The sequence below is a fragment of the Wolffia australiana genome, chromosome 17 (assembly GCF_029677425.1).
Source record: "Wolffia australiana isolate 7733 chromosome 17, ASM2967742v1".
Lineage (NCBI taxonomy): Eukaryota > Viridiplantae > Streptophyta > Magnoliopsida > Alismatales > Araceae > Wolffia > Wolffia australiana.
In genome coordinates this window covers 9,876,420-9,891,226 of record NC_135851.1, presented here as the reverse complement: position 1 = coordinate 9,891,226, position 14,807 = coordinate 9,876,420, and positions in this window count along the sequence as shown.

Sequence of the window (14,807 nt, the reverse complement as noted above, 5' to 3'; positions counted from 1 at the left end):
TGGTTTTCTTTCTACCGTGTAAAGATGGAGATACTACTTTATGATGAGCCATTTCTTTAATTTATTCTTAAAACTTTTTCTTGCGATCAGGTCCCTGAACATAATCCAAAAAGAGATCATTGTTTTTTCGTTAGTGGAGTAACAGTGGGAGGGGTGGGAGTGGGTCAGTCAGTTACCAATCTGAGTTGACTTGGAAGAGACCTAATCAACCAGTGGGAAAACATTGTCCACATCAGTAGTGTTTGTTGTAGAAAAAAATGATTGATGCTGTCGAGCAATGAGTTTGACAGCAGCATACTGTGCTCAGTTTGGTTGATCATGTTTACTATATCATGCGGTCAAATCTCAAGCTATGTCTCTTGCTCGAATCTAAGGCGTGCCAGCCATAGTGCTTGGTTTAAAACACTAAGCAGCCTTAATCTCTTGCAGCCATAGTCTTTGGCATTGTTGACGATCACATAGAGGGGGGTTAGAGGAGAGCTTGGGGACGTAGCCCCGTCGAGGAATAGGGTCATTGCATTGATATCATAAAAAGGTTACATTGTAGTTGGGACAATTACATGAGAGAAGGCGATGGGTGATACAACAGAACGAGACCAGACGCATCGCTCCACGGCAATGTCACCTCTCCGCCTCAAGTCTAGCGCTCCGGGCGCGTGTGCCCACTCTACCGCTACACATGTGCCTCAGGTTGGGAGTCGCGCGCCTCGTTCAGGGCAATCACACACACCACCAGCACCCTTGCTCGACACCTATTGCACACAGCCTGCATGACGCCGCTGCATTCGACCCCTCAAGCCAAGCTCTATGTGCACGGCACTACCTGCGGGGACGTTGCGCAACCAATGTTGCCTCGGCACTCGATGTGCGCAACTTGTACTAGTCTCGTGCCACAATGTATCCCAACCCTGTGCCTCACACACGCAATGCACACGCTACCGGCACGGTCGCTGCGAGGCACCCCACACAACTCCACGCACTACACGCGTGGCACGCTTCTTGGCTTCCCCGTCCTGCTCTTGTGTGCAGCACTTCTCTCTCTTGCGCGGTGCTTGGCATTGGCGCGGAGCGTAGGTGCCTGGTGCTGGTGCGCAGCGCTTGGCGTGCGCGCGCTCATGCCTGTTGACACACACGCCCAACACACACGGACTCCACTTGATCGGTTCCGCGTAGGCACGAACCGAGACGCACATCGTCTATAGTGTAGGACCACATACAGGGGCTTTGGCCTGAAAGATCAGGTTGGGCATCGCTACCTTTAGTGCATATAGTAGTAAATATGACTCAGTCCTTAAATGCTGTGAGCCTCGCATGAACACGCCATCTGAATAAGAACGCAGGCCTCTAGGCAGGGAAAGATGCCTAGTAAGGGGCCTCGCATATGCAAACATGTTTAACTTAACATGGTACTGATTCTTCAATCATATTTAATCAAAACTTATTGTTTAGAAAAAAGAAGATTTACAACTCGGTACTACTAACTAGGGGGTCAAATTTTGAGCGCCACACAAGAGAAAAGGAACAACCGTTCTATGTTTCGGGTCAGTGCCAAATATTCATATGATTGTTTTTAATGGGTCACATGCAGATTCTAGCATTATCATTTGTTCCTCTTGAATGGTACGTAGAAGTAAGAAATCTGCATCAGATTATAAATAATTTGTAGGGCTTCATTAAAATGGGTAGTTCTATCATGTTTCTTTCATATTGTCCTGATATTAGTGGTAAAAATGGATTCGCTAAGAAGAACACGTGGCATCCTCCCTCCGGAGCTATCAACGGGTTGCGACGTCATAGAATCAATCAGCTCTTAGTTCAATCGCAGATACAAATATGATGTTAGTGGAGAAACAAGGCCATGCAAGAGACGAGGAGCTGTAATGGAGGCAGTGTTTCATAAAAACAACCTTAGAATTGGTTGCAAGTTGCAACATATGTTGGGGATCAGTCGACTTCAAAAATCATTTTCGGGTTTGTTAGGTGAAAAAAAACTGAGATTCACCAGGTATTGTTGGACCATTGACATTGATTTACAGTTTTTCTAGTTAATAGAGATAGAGAAAATGTGTTGAGAATCTTGAACCTTTGAAAAGGATTGAGATAGAGAGGAGTAGAAACAAAGAGTGATAGCACAAAAGAGAAAGAAGACGAAAGATAACACAACAAGTAGTTGAAGATCGTTATATTTGCCTCAATAATTAAAGTTTCCATTCGGTTGATCTATATATTATGTATAAAATGATAAAATTGTATATTGCCGTTCTTGAAGAAATATCCATTGTAATGGTTTACAATGAATATATTTCATTTAAACACAGATCTAATCTGAGACATTTTAACTAAATGGGTGCACCGATCATGACCGTTGATCAGTGTCGTAGACCCATTACAATCCTAGTTGTTATAGTCATATCTATTATTTAATTCTAGCCTATATTTAATCCTATTTTATGTTGGAATCTCCATTTAATCCCAAACATCTAAGCCTCTAAGAAGTATAGCATATGTATTAATTTTATTATCTAATCTTGGTTAGACCCTAGCTGGAAGTCGGCAAGTTTGAGACTCCCTCTTCAACAAACCGAAGATTTAACTCATTTTGTTGTGGGTGGGAGATCAACCCCTTCTAACGAAGAGGGAGAATAAGGTAGAGAAAGCGGCACACAGGCCATGGCGAGAGCAAAGAGAAGGATGATGACAGGGCTCCAAGTCGATGATCCAATCGACGAGGGGACAAGGAATAACAAGTCCGCCATATAAGGTGTAGTTGTACTGGAATCCGGGGGGCGTCAAGTCGACGAGGGAATTGAACAGTGGATGAGAATGGTTGATAAGCCTAAAAATGTGTGACCTTTGGACTTATAAAATAAATTTTATATATACCCTTAATCACTAAGTATAGAATATAGAGCAAGCAAGGGGTCGAGTTTTTACCCAATTTTAATCAATTAATTCAATGATGAATTAATTTTTGCACTTAATAAATCTGAATTATACTTAATAATGTTTCTAACTAATCAAAATCAAGTAAAAAAGACTTAATTTTGATTATTAATATTTCGGTCTACAATGTCAAGATAGAATTATTTCAACTATAAGATCAGATTAATTCAGATTATTACTTTCCAAACTATTATACAATTTTAAGACAATTTTTATGAATTAAAATTAGGAATTAAATAATAAAGAGAGGGATTTTTAAATTGGGCTTTTTTATGGATGAATTTTTATTCAAATTTTATTTTTAGGTTTTTGATATATTACATTAAATTTCCATACAATAAAGATCGAAATCTAGAGAGAGAAACTAGACAAATTATCCTAGAGAGAGAAAGTGAAGAATTTCGGGAAAGGATGAAATCCGACCCAAAATTAAAAATCTAATAATCCAGAAATTTTCTAAATTGATGTACAATTAAAGATCGAAAATCATATCTTGAATCAGAATCAAAATTCAGTGCTAATTTCATTCAAAACCCACTTCTAGGGCATGTACATTTCGCCCATGCCTTGGCGTTTTAGAGTCATCCAAGGAGAAGATTGAAATACAAATCAGAAACTTACGACTTTTAGTGCAGAATCAAGAAATGTCGACTTCCAAAGCATCCCTTGTGTCCTTCCTAGCCAAATCCTTGGAGAGAGCTTCAAAAAGTGAATTTCCCCCTTTTCCAGACCTCTATTTAAAAAGCCAATCATCAGGATTGTAGAGGGAGAAAGGATGAACCTACCCTCACAATTTCAGTCCCATCAGACATCTATCAAAATATCGTCATTTTACTGTCGATTAATCTAGGCCATTGGATCATCTTGTTATTTTAAAAAGATCGATTTTTCTTATTCGCTGACGCATTGTTTCTCGTTTTCCACCATCTCAGATCGCGTTCTGACACATAGTTGTCCGCGTCCACCACCCGCAATGATTGGAAAATGACTCCTGTATTTAAACATCTAAAAAATGTCACATCACCCGTCAGCGCCGTTTAAAACATAATTATAAAAATGGTAAGCTTACCGCCTCTTATTTACGTTTTTCGGCGTTGATTTCTGCATGCAATTACTGCACGCGGCGAATCGATGCCGTAAAACGTCAATTTCTTAAAAAAGTGTCGCGTAGCTCGTGCATTGAATGCACGTGCTAACGACTTAAAAAAAATATAAGCCGTGCACGTGCGTGTCGGTTGCCACATCCATTAAATGTGCACGGCAAATTCGACGCCACATGCATGCTGAATGCTGATTCATTTGTCAGTTAGTGTGTACGTTAAATGTATGCGCTAACAACTGAAAAACATTTTTTATCTTTTTTTCTTTTGTTCCTTTTCGCGCCATGTATGACCTAATGATTGGCTTGTTATGGCGTCACGATTTGCGATGCTACAATGGGCTAATAATCCTCATTTTCTTGCTCTCTGTTCTTATATAAATAAAATACCTCTATTTATTCACATGAATTTCTGGCAAATGACGTAGATGCCCCTTAAGAACATGCCAATTAATTAAACATGTATTTTTAAAGTATATAAAAATCATTTATTGGCTATATAATGCTCAAAAAATTATACACAAATATGGAAAAATTCCAGAAAAATTAAGAAACCCCTTCCCAACCTTTAGCCAGGTGTTTATGGCACTGTAAAAAATATTTCTTCACTGAAATGAGGTTAAATTTCATGTAAAAAATGCTAAAAAAATTATAATAATAGTAAAATCAAAGTGTAAGTGATTTATCTTCATTTTAATATGATAACATGCAAATATAGTCATTAAAACACATAAATATAATGTAAAATTCATTAATTAATCATGGTAATTTGGAAGTTATTAATGGTGCGTGATGAGAATGCAGAACTCGTGGGGGCCCCGTTGTCCTTCTAGTGAATCTCCACCAGGACTGGCACGCACCCATTCTTCGCCTTTTCCTTCTTCTTTAGCACAGTCTCTTCGTTCCTTCCGTACATCGTGCAGAATATCAGTTCACTGGCTAGATGGTCTAGAGAAGAAACAGGCCCAAGTATGAACGATGAGTTATTCAAGTTGTAGAAGAAGGGTCGAGTTTATAGTGGAAAAAGATGGAAATATGTTGTTCGCACCAAATGTGGGATTCTGCTCAATAAGGAGGACTTTCGAACGGTTATTGTTTCTGTTCTCTGTTAGTCTCTAGCCAACCCACTCCTATCGGCCAATAGATTTGGAGGGTTTTAGACACAGAGGGTTCTCGGCTATTTGACGAATTATTGACGACGAGGAGGGGGAGCAGTTGCCCCGGTAGTTGGTTTTGATTCATGTGGCAAGTCATTGGAACGGTGTAATTTTGAACAAGTCCTTCAAACAAGAAAGAGAGAGAGAGTAATAGGACGGCAGCGAGAAAGAGAGAGGGAGCGAGAGCAACATAGAGCGAGAGAGCGAGAGAGAGTGAGTGTGAGAGAGAGAGAGCGAGAGAAAGATGGCGAGTGAAAGAGAGAGAGAAGGATCGCGAGAAGCAGAGAGAAAGAGAGCGAGCAAAAGATAGACGGTAGGAGAGATGGAAGCAAAACGGGGGGGAGAGCGAAAGGCAAGAAAGGGGGTGTGAGTAATAGGAAAAAACTAGAGAGAGGGTGAGAACAAAAAACTGGAAGAGAATGGAACAAAGAGAAGGAGCAAAAGGGAGAGTGAATAAATTAAACCGGTTGAGAGTACAAGAGAAAAACATAGAAAGGGAGCGAGAGCAATAGAGTGTGATAGAGAGAGAGAGTGAGAAACAGGTATAGAAAGAGAGTGCAAGCCAGCAATGGAGTTCGACTATTGTTTTTGTCGACAACTGATGCTCGCCCCATTGACAATGGCTTATGTGTACATTAACCATGATTATCGCAGTCGTCCTCTTGTCATTGATGTCGAAAACACTGATTCTGATTTAGTAATGAGGGTGACCACCCCCATCGACAATGACTGTCATAATCCTCATTAGTGGCCCTCGTTGTCCATGTCAACAACATAGGTCATCCTGGTCGTGAACAACTCTATGCTCTCATTTGCCCGTGCAGTACAGCAAAGAGTACAAAATTAACCTTTTTTCTTTTCAAAGTAGAGCAGGAGGACAGATGACGTTTCATCATCAGTCCTTTAAAAAAACGTGATCCCTCATCATGTGGAGCGATGAAAGATAATTGATTGGAGGGCTATATGCATACGTCATTTGCCATCAGTCATTTGTGACAAACGATGCGGACGATAATGATGAACTAAAAGTTGCGGATCACGGATTACTTTTTTCAATTTATATAATATATTAATCAAACTCTAAAATGAGGAGAAGGTAACTCGATGGCAAGAAGGTAAGCCGCCGATTAATTTGATGCTGAGGGATGACAGAGATCAAGATCTCGTGCCGAGAGCTAACAATTTCTACCGCAAGACCAACGCCGGGGCTGTAAATGTCACTCGCAGAAGAGGAAGAAGAGGAAGAAGTGTGGGAATACAGAAGATGGAGAGAAGATGAGAAGAGGGCCAACGCCAATGTAGATGGTGTTTCTTCTCTGTTAAATCAATCATAATAAAGGACAGGTGAGTTAGTATTTATAGGGTAGATCATAACGGGAAATTTAAAGTTTTTAGGCAATTACAGATCTAGATATATAACTGCCATTCCAGTGATAGCTGTTAGAACTGCCGTCCTAATATTCTCAGTTTCTCTTTAACCCCCCGCATTCTCGTTGGCGATTGAGGAGATGTTGAGCTTGGAACGCAACTCCCAAAATCTTGGTTTTGATAGTGGCTTGGTCAAAATATTTTCTAGTTGTCCAGAGCTTGTGATGAATTTGATGTCGAGTAGATTCGCTGCAACTTGTTCTCCAACAAAATGAAAATCAATCTCAATATGATTCATTCGTGCATGAAAGTTTGGATTTTTTGTCAAATAAGTGGCTCCGATGTTATCACACGAGAGTGTAGGAATAGATGAAGGAATAATGCAAAGTTCTTTAAGAAGATAATTTATCCACATAACTTTAGATGCAACAGTAGCTAAGGATTTATACTCTGCTTCTTTACTAGATCTGGCTACGGTTGACTATTTCTTTGAGCTCCACGATATTAAAATTTTACCTAGAAAAACTAAGTATCCACTAGTAGATCTTCTATCAACTCGATTACCTGTCTAGTCTTCATCACTGTATGCATTTATAGACAAAGTCGGATCAATATAATAAATAAGACCTGATGTAATACTACCTTTGAGATAGTGAAGTAAATGTTTTAAAGTTCTCCAATCATCACCAGATAGTTTATGCATTTTCTGACATGCTTTGTTAACTGCAAAAGCAATTTCAGGACGAGTTAAACTTAGATATTGTAGACTGCCATTTAAGCTTCTATAAGTATAATCATCTAATGAGTCAGTAGGAGTAGATGAAATAGATGATTGACTTAAAGGGCAGGGACTAGTTAATGGTTTGCTATTTTCAAGATTAGCTTTCTTTAATAGACTATAAATATATGTAGATTGTGAAAGTAAAAAAACATGATGAAGTGATATAAGCTCCATTCCAAGAAAGAAATGTGCAGGACCAAGGTCCTTTATTGCCAAACATGATTGAAGATTATTAAGAAATTTATTAATAATTAAATGATCAGCACAAACAATTAAAATATCATCAACATATATAAGAATAAAAAATAAAGAAGTATCTTTTTTTGAACCTAAATAACCAAAACTAGTAAGGAAAGATGTAAGTTTAGTAAACCAAGCTCTTGGTGCTTGTTTTAAACCATAAATTGGTTTTTTTAAGTTTACAAATATGTGTGTTTAAAGCATGGAGGTTGCTCCATATATATTGTTTCTGATAGATTACCATGTAAGAAAGCATTTGATACATTTAATTGACATATTTTCCATTGTTTACTAATAGCAATTGATAAAAGTAATCCAATATTAGTATTTTTAATAACAGGACTAATATTTTCAAAATAGTCAAAACCTTGATGCTGATTGTTGCCTCTAGCTACTCGATGAGCTTTAAAACGATCTATTTCACCAGAAGAGTTGTATTTGAGTTTATAAACCCAATTACAACCTAAAATGTTAAAATTAGGTTTCAAAAGAACTATATACCAAGTGTCATTGTTAATAAGTGCCTTGTATTCTTTTTCCATAGCTTGCATCCAACTTTTCTCGTTAGATGGTATACAAAAAGAAGCAGGTTCTACAGAAGTTGCAATAGTTGTATGAAAAAAACTGGGAAGAGGATGTTTAATAGGTATATTTTATGTGGGAAATTGTGTAGGTTGAGAAATCTGAACCAAAAAGGACGATGGAGAATAATTTGTATCTGTTTTCAAATAAATATCTGATAAAAATTTAAATTTTAGAATAACACCTGGTTCTGGTGTCTTATCTAAAGTTGAAGCCAACACCTCATCAACACAAAGCGTTTTGGATTCGCCTGAATTATCTGAAATAGGATAATTCGAATATTGGAATTTTTTGTTAATAGTAGAACATGAAGTGGTGGAATGATCAAAACTTGATGAAGAAACCAGAGGTGAATGATCTAGATTATTAGAACAGTGAGTATCTTCTGCAGATTGAGATGTTGCTAAAAAATGTAGAGGAATATGATAATAATCTTTAGATGGTCTTGTACCAAGAATACCGGGCATTGCTGTGTTGCCTCCAGTATTTGAGAATGGAAATATATTTTCATAAAAATAACATGAAGAGATATAAAAAACTTACCTGTGTCTATTGAGAGGCATCGATATCCAAAATGATGAGCATTATATCCCATGAACGCACATTTCTCAGATCTGTCATCTAATTTATGTTTGGAGTATGGATTTAAATATGGAATACAAAGACACCCAAAGGTTCGTAACCAGAAATAGTTAGGAGAAGTTTTTTAATAAGACTTCAAAAAGAGACTTGTTTTGTAAAATGGGTGTAGCCATTCTATTTATGAGAAAAGTGCTCTTGAGACGGCTTCATCCCAAAATTTCTTGGGCATACTAGCTTGATGAAGTAAGGGTAACTCTGTTTCAACAATATGCCAATGTTTTCTCTGAGCTGTACCATTTTGTTCAGGTGTATGTGGGCAGAAAATTCTATGAATGATTCCACTTTGCTTAAAAAGAGATTGAAGGGCTTGAAATTCACCACCATCATCTGACTGAAAGTATTTAATTTTATGAGAAAAATGATTTTCAACATTCTTTTGAAATTCAATAAACGTAGATAGAACATTTGATTTTATTTTATGTGGATATAACCATGTAAATTTACTAAAATCATCAATGAAAACAACATAATAAAGATAACCAGAGTGTGATTGAATGGGCAATGGCCCCCATAAATCTGAATGAATAATTTCTAAAGGAGTTTGTGAGTAATGATTAGTAGAGATAAAAGGAAGCTTATGAGCTTTACTAACACAACATGCTTCACACATATAATGTTTTCTAATATGAGAAACAGGAAGGCCAAATTTGTTTATTATAAGCTGTAAAATTCGAAAATGAGGATGACCAAGTCTAGAATGCCAAATATCAGCTGAAGCTTTCTTTCCAAGATGAGCTTGATGATGGATTGAACTTCAAGATTTGAGGCAGTAGAGTCCATCTTTAATTATGCCTTTGTGGAGGATCCTGTGTATTTTATTTTCCTTCACAAGACAATATCAGACATGAAACTCAACATATACGTCATTATCTAAAGTTAAATTTTTGAATTGAAAGTAAACATGAAGAACATCTTTTAAATATAAATTCTTATGATGTGGGACAATTTTAGAAGAACCAATTGGTAGAATGTTCAAACCTGAGCCATTACCGACTTGAAGTGGATCATGCCAAAGATAGCTGGTGGATTGTTGTATCATGTTCAAATCTGAAGTGACATGATGTGTAGCTCCACTATCAGGATACCATGAGGTCTTTTGACATAAGTATTTTGCAGTGTATGCCCTTGGTTGTTGTGAAGATGAAGCTGATCCTTGATTTTGATTTCTTGAATCATTCCTATTGCGTAACTCGTTGCATTCTCTTCCTCGGTGTCCAAATTGGAAGCAAATTTGACAATGTGTTTGAAATCTGTTGTTTCTGCCTCTTCCACGGTTTGAACTGTGATTTCTGTTGTAATACCCATCTCTGACTTCTTGAATAGAATGTGGTACACTTCTTGTGTGAGTATAGTTTGCAGAGGGAGGAAAAAATTCTCCTGCATTTTCTTGCTTACATGCTAAGCATGCATCATGTGCCTTTAGATTCATAATGATGTCATTAGGTCTCAAATTGTTGATATTGGCATCGATGCTAACCACAAACTGGGAGTATTCTGTGCCCAGTCCTCCTAAAAACTAAAAATCATTGTAGGCTCGCTAATTACTTTGTTGGCAATTTCAAGAGATTTAACAATTGATGTAAAATATGCTATGTATTCATTAATAGTTATTGTACCTTTCGTCATAGTATGAAATTCTCTGTGCAATTCCATGATTCTTTACTCACTGCGGTTTGAGAAAGTATGCTCTAGTTTCTCCCATGCTTCTCTGGTTGTTTTGTTTTGCTGATGCAAGGAATAATTGATTCTGATAATGTGGAACATAGAAAGCCAAGGACTTGCTGATCAAGTTTTCACCATGCTTTGAGCATAGGATTTCTATCATTTTTCCATCTGAATCTGAAACAGAAATTGGCAGAGATGATCCTTCAATATACTTGACTAAATCATACCCATTTAAAATCGCCAAAATGGAGCTTCTCCATGCTTGATAGTTGGCGTTTGTCAACTTGATGGACATGGTGGTGCCAGAAGGAACAAAGGTCGGGACTTGTCCAGCTATCATGAGAGCTCCAGTTTCACATGTATTCATGATGAAAGAAGTTGTAGGATAAAACCACGGCTGAATAAACATGAGCAATCAGGACTGGGCCCAAGATGATGAAGATGATGGCAGAACGCAAAGACCAATGCGAGGATGTTGATGCTAGAGGACAGCGAGATTTTGGGGCGTTGTTGTTTTTCTGTGGCATCAATGTTTGGCGTAGAGAGGTAAAGGGCCTGAATCGTTGAGAGGATTCCTTGAACACTTCTATTTTTGCTCCAGAAGTCGACAATGATGTTGCTTTTCCCTAGTGCCAAATTTTGAATATAGAAACTGCAGATTCTACAGCCAGATTTCTTCTGACTATCAAAAGATTTTTCAGCAATAAATCTCCTTGATTACACCCTCAGATCGGTCGCTCAGATACCAAGTAAATGTCACTCACAGAAGAAGAAGAAGAGGAAGAAGTGTGGAAATACATAAGGAGAGAAGACAAGAAGAGGGGCAACTCCAATGTAGATGGTGCTTCTTCTCTATTAAATCAATCATAATAAAGGACAGGTGAGTTAGTACTTATAGGGTAGATCATAACGGGGAGTTTAAAGTATTTAGGCAGTTACACATCTAGATCTATGATTGCCATTACAGTGATAGCTGTTAGAACTGTCGTTCTAATATTCTGAATTTCTCTTCAGGGGCCACAGCGGTGCTGCCGGCGCGCCTAGAAAATGGCGCCGGTGAAGGCTGGCAGGAAGAAAGAGCCGCCGTGGCCACTCCGGCCACAACGCTGGATCCTTGCTAGTAGAGCTCATTTATGGTGCATGCCATGGAAGAGGCTGCGCCGCCGGAGGTGCCGCCTCTTGCTGATAGAGAGAAGGTCCACCAGTGGATGTCGTGGGCCTTGGTGCAGGCCTGGGTGGTAGTGAAGAAGCCCACCAATATGAATTCATTAACCAAGAAGTAGAGGTGGATGGGGAACATTGAAAAAAGGCCCCTGTTCCATCATCTAAACGTCCGTTATCCGTTGCATTTTTTTGAACAAATGAATGACTCAACGGGACTGTTGACAGATTTGTGACGATGTGGAAACTGTAATGAATGACAAATCAGACGAGAAAAACTCCATGGACGGATAAAAGAATTGAAATCCATCCAGTTCCGCTACGTCTGTTTGAAAACATCACCAGTTTTCATCCAACAGCTCTATTTGAAAGTAGGTACCTTGTATGGACTTGTATTCTAACTGTCATAAGAACAGGCATAGGGGTGATAGTTTATGTCATAGAAAACATTACTAACGTACCTCTTACTATTGACTGTATGACACCCATATTGATGGCGAACGACGCTGGTGTCGTCATCCAAATGGGTATTGGGACAATGCTTGGATACCAATTTGATGCCGGATGTCGTCAAGGACTTCGTCCGGTCGGTATCCAGGATGATTGATTGGTACCTAATTAGTGTTGTTGGATGTCAATGGTGTTATCGTCCAATGGGTAGAGAGACCATAGCGGGTAGATGTAGTTATGTGTAATGAATGATGCACCCTCTACATCGTACGCATAGGCTTCGACTTGAGGGAGGTGCCAAGCTTCGTGCTCTAAGGTGGTCACCGAATGACGACGACGATGGACTCTTGAACCTTGTCGGAGTAACGAAGATGTCTACGGCTGAACGGAATCAATTGGTAGGGGTCACGCGTAATGGATGGACTCGTCCGTACTGGTAAAATGCTCACTTGCATTCATAGTTTATGCTCAAATTTCTCTCTCGCCTACCTAACCCGGGCGCAGTGGAGTCGAGACGAAAGTACACTCCTATTAATAATACAGCGAGTGGGCCAGGAGCAGTGTACCTCATCAGCACGTGGCTGGTTGTGCAGCTTCCTCGTCAACGGCGGCACTCAGCGTGCTAGGGTGGAGAGGTGCCAAAGAGGATCGACTGCTCGACTAGCAACTAGCGCATGAACAGTAGGGAAGAAGGAGAGGAATGGTGGTGACGTTGTGGATTGAGGTTGCAGTAGTCAATGATGGTTACGACCAAACCAGGGTGACTCCGGAGGGGACCGCACCCTAGTTAGGAAGGGTTTCCATGGAAGCCTGGTCGTATGGTGGTAATCATGAGCAGAAATGTGCAAATCAGCGACCTAGAGCAGTGGCCTCTGGTCATAGGGTTGACTGACACCGCAAACACGAAGCCTCACTCACACGCTGTAGGATGGTCAGAGAGCATGGCGGATGTGGCGGTAAGCTCTCATCTTTCACAGAAGTGGGGTGCATTCAACCGTGGTTGCAGATCAAAGACTCACGCTCCTTATGAGCGCGTACCTGAAGATTGATGCTAGTAGTGGAGGACCTTGACTGAGGACAACATGAGATCATCGTGGGGTGCTGAGACCCACGGAGAGTGGCATCCACAAGTCCACGATGTCAACCAGATGTGTAGTCTGAGCAGTGACGTGGGAGCGGTGAAAACCACCCACGCTTCAACCGACTCAGGCTATCGGCTTCAATGATCACACAACCAACTGGTCCTAGATGATTCCACATGACAGGCACTTCTGGTTGGACTAGTGGATAGAGATCCACAGACGTCGTCAAGACTTCGTCCGGTCATCACCAAGGGTAGTGGGTCGATATCGAATAAGGATCTCTATCGGACAACAATGGGAAGTGTCGTTCGATAATAATGAAGAGCAGGTATAATATATGACAAAATAATGAAGATTCCTAATATATGAAGATTCCCGCTTAGATGCTCACACTCGTCGGGCTCGCCCCTCTCGTACCAGCCAGGTAAGACTCTTAGAGAATTCATCATTGTTTTCTCAACCTGTCTCACTCTCATATACGTCTCACCCGAGCGCGGGGGAGGCAATACAAAAGTATACTGAAAAAGGTAAGAGACATAAAGGGCAGTAAGGAGGGGTACCTTCATCGTATTCTGTGATGGTTCGTGATGTAGGACGGCTACGGAAAGGAGAACTAAGGAATGGACAACGAAGGAATGGACGACTGGGTTATCTGGATAGACTACGGGTAGATGGATGACTAGGGGTGGATCGGATACTAGAGGGATAAAACAGCCACAGAAATCACACGGTCGGATTCGGACTTTAAAAACGATGAAAATCAGGTGGTGCAACTCCGACCCTTATCGAGGGCGGGACTACTATCTTCCCCCGCCGCGACAATGCCTAAGCACCAAAATCAATATCCGAATTCGCGTCGCAAAGAAACACTCAAGAAAGAGAGAGAAGAAGTGGAAAATCCAAACCAAATCTAATTCTGACGGTGGTGGAAACTTCTCAAGAAAACACTAGACGGAGAACACTTTCGACACCAAAGGGTTCAAGGGTACCTCAGCACCGTAGTGCATGAAGAGGGTGCAGAAAATTCCAATTGTGATGAGGCTGGACGAATCTGGGCATTGAGCGGCCCACTGGATGAATAGTCTGGGCGTTCCGGGTGTTGTACGGCCCTAGTGGAGAGCGTGGAGGCCGAACCAGCACGGGTGGAGCGAGCGGACGAGGATACCAGTCCCGGGCGGTCTGTGGCGAACCGCTCTAGGCGGCATGGGCTGGCGGGAGGGCCAGCCAAGGCTACCTAGGGCGGCCGTTGTTGGGCGGCCTTTGTGGCCCCTGGACAGATGGCCAAGGGGCTGCCCTAGGCGGCCCTGAAGGGGCAGCACGGGCGGGCCTTGGGGCGGCCCGGACGGGCGGGCAAGGGGCTGCCCTGGGCAGCCCTAAAGGGGCAGCGCGGGCGGCCCTTGGGGCGTTCTAGGCAAGCGGCCAAGGGGCTGCCTAGGGCGGCCGTGAAGGGGCAGCGCGGGCGGCCCTTGGGGTGGCCTGGACGGGTGGACATGGGGCTGCCCTGGGGCGACCTTGAAGGGGGGGCGGCGCGGGCAGTCCTTGGGCGGCCTGGACGGGCGGCCAAGGGCTGCCTTGGGGCGGCCTTGAGGGGCAGTGCGGGCAGTCCTTAGGCGACCTGGACGGGCGACCAAGGGCTG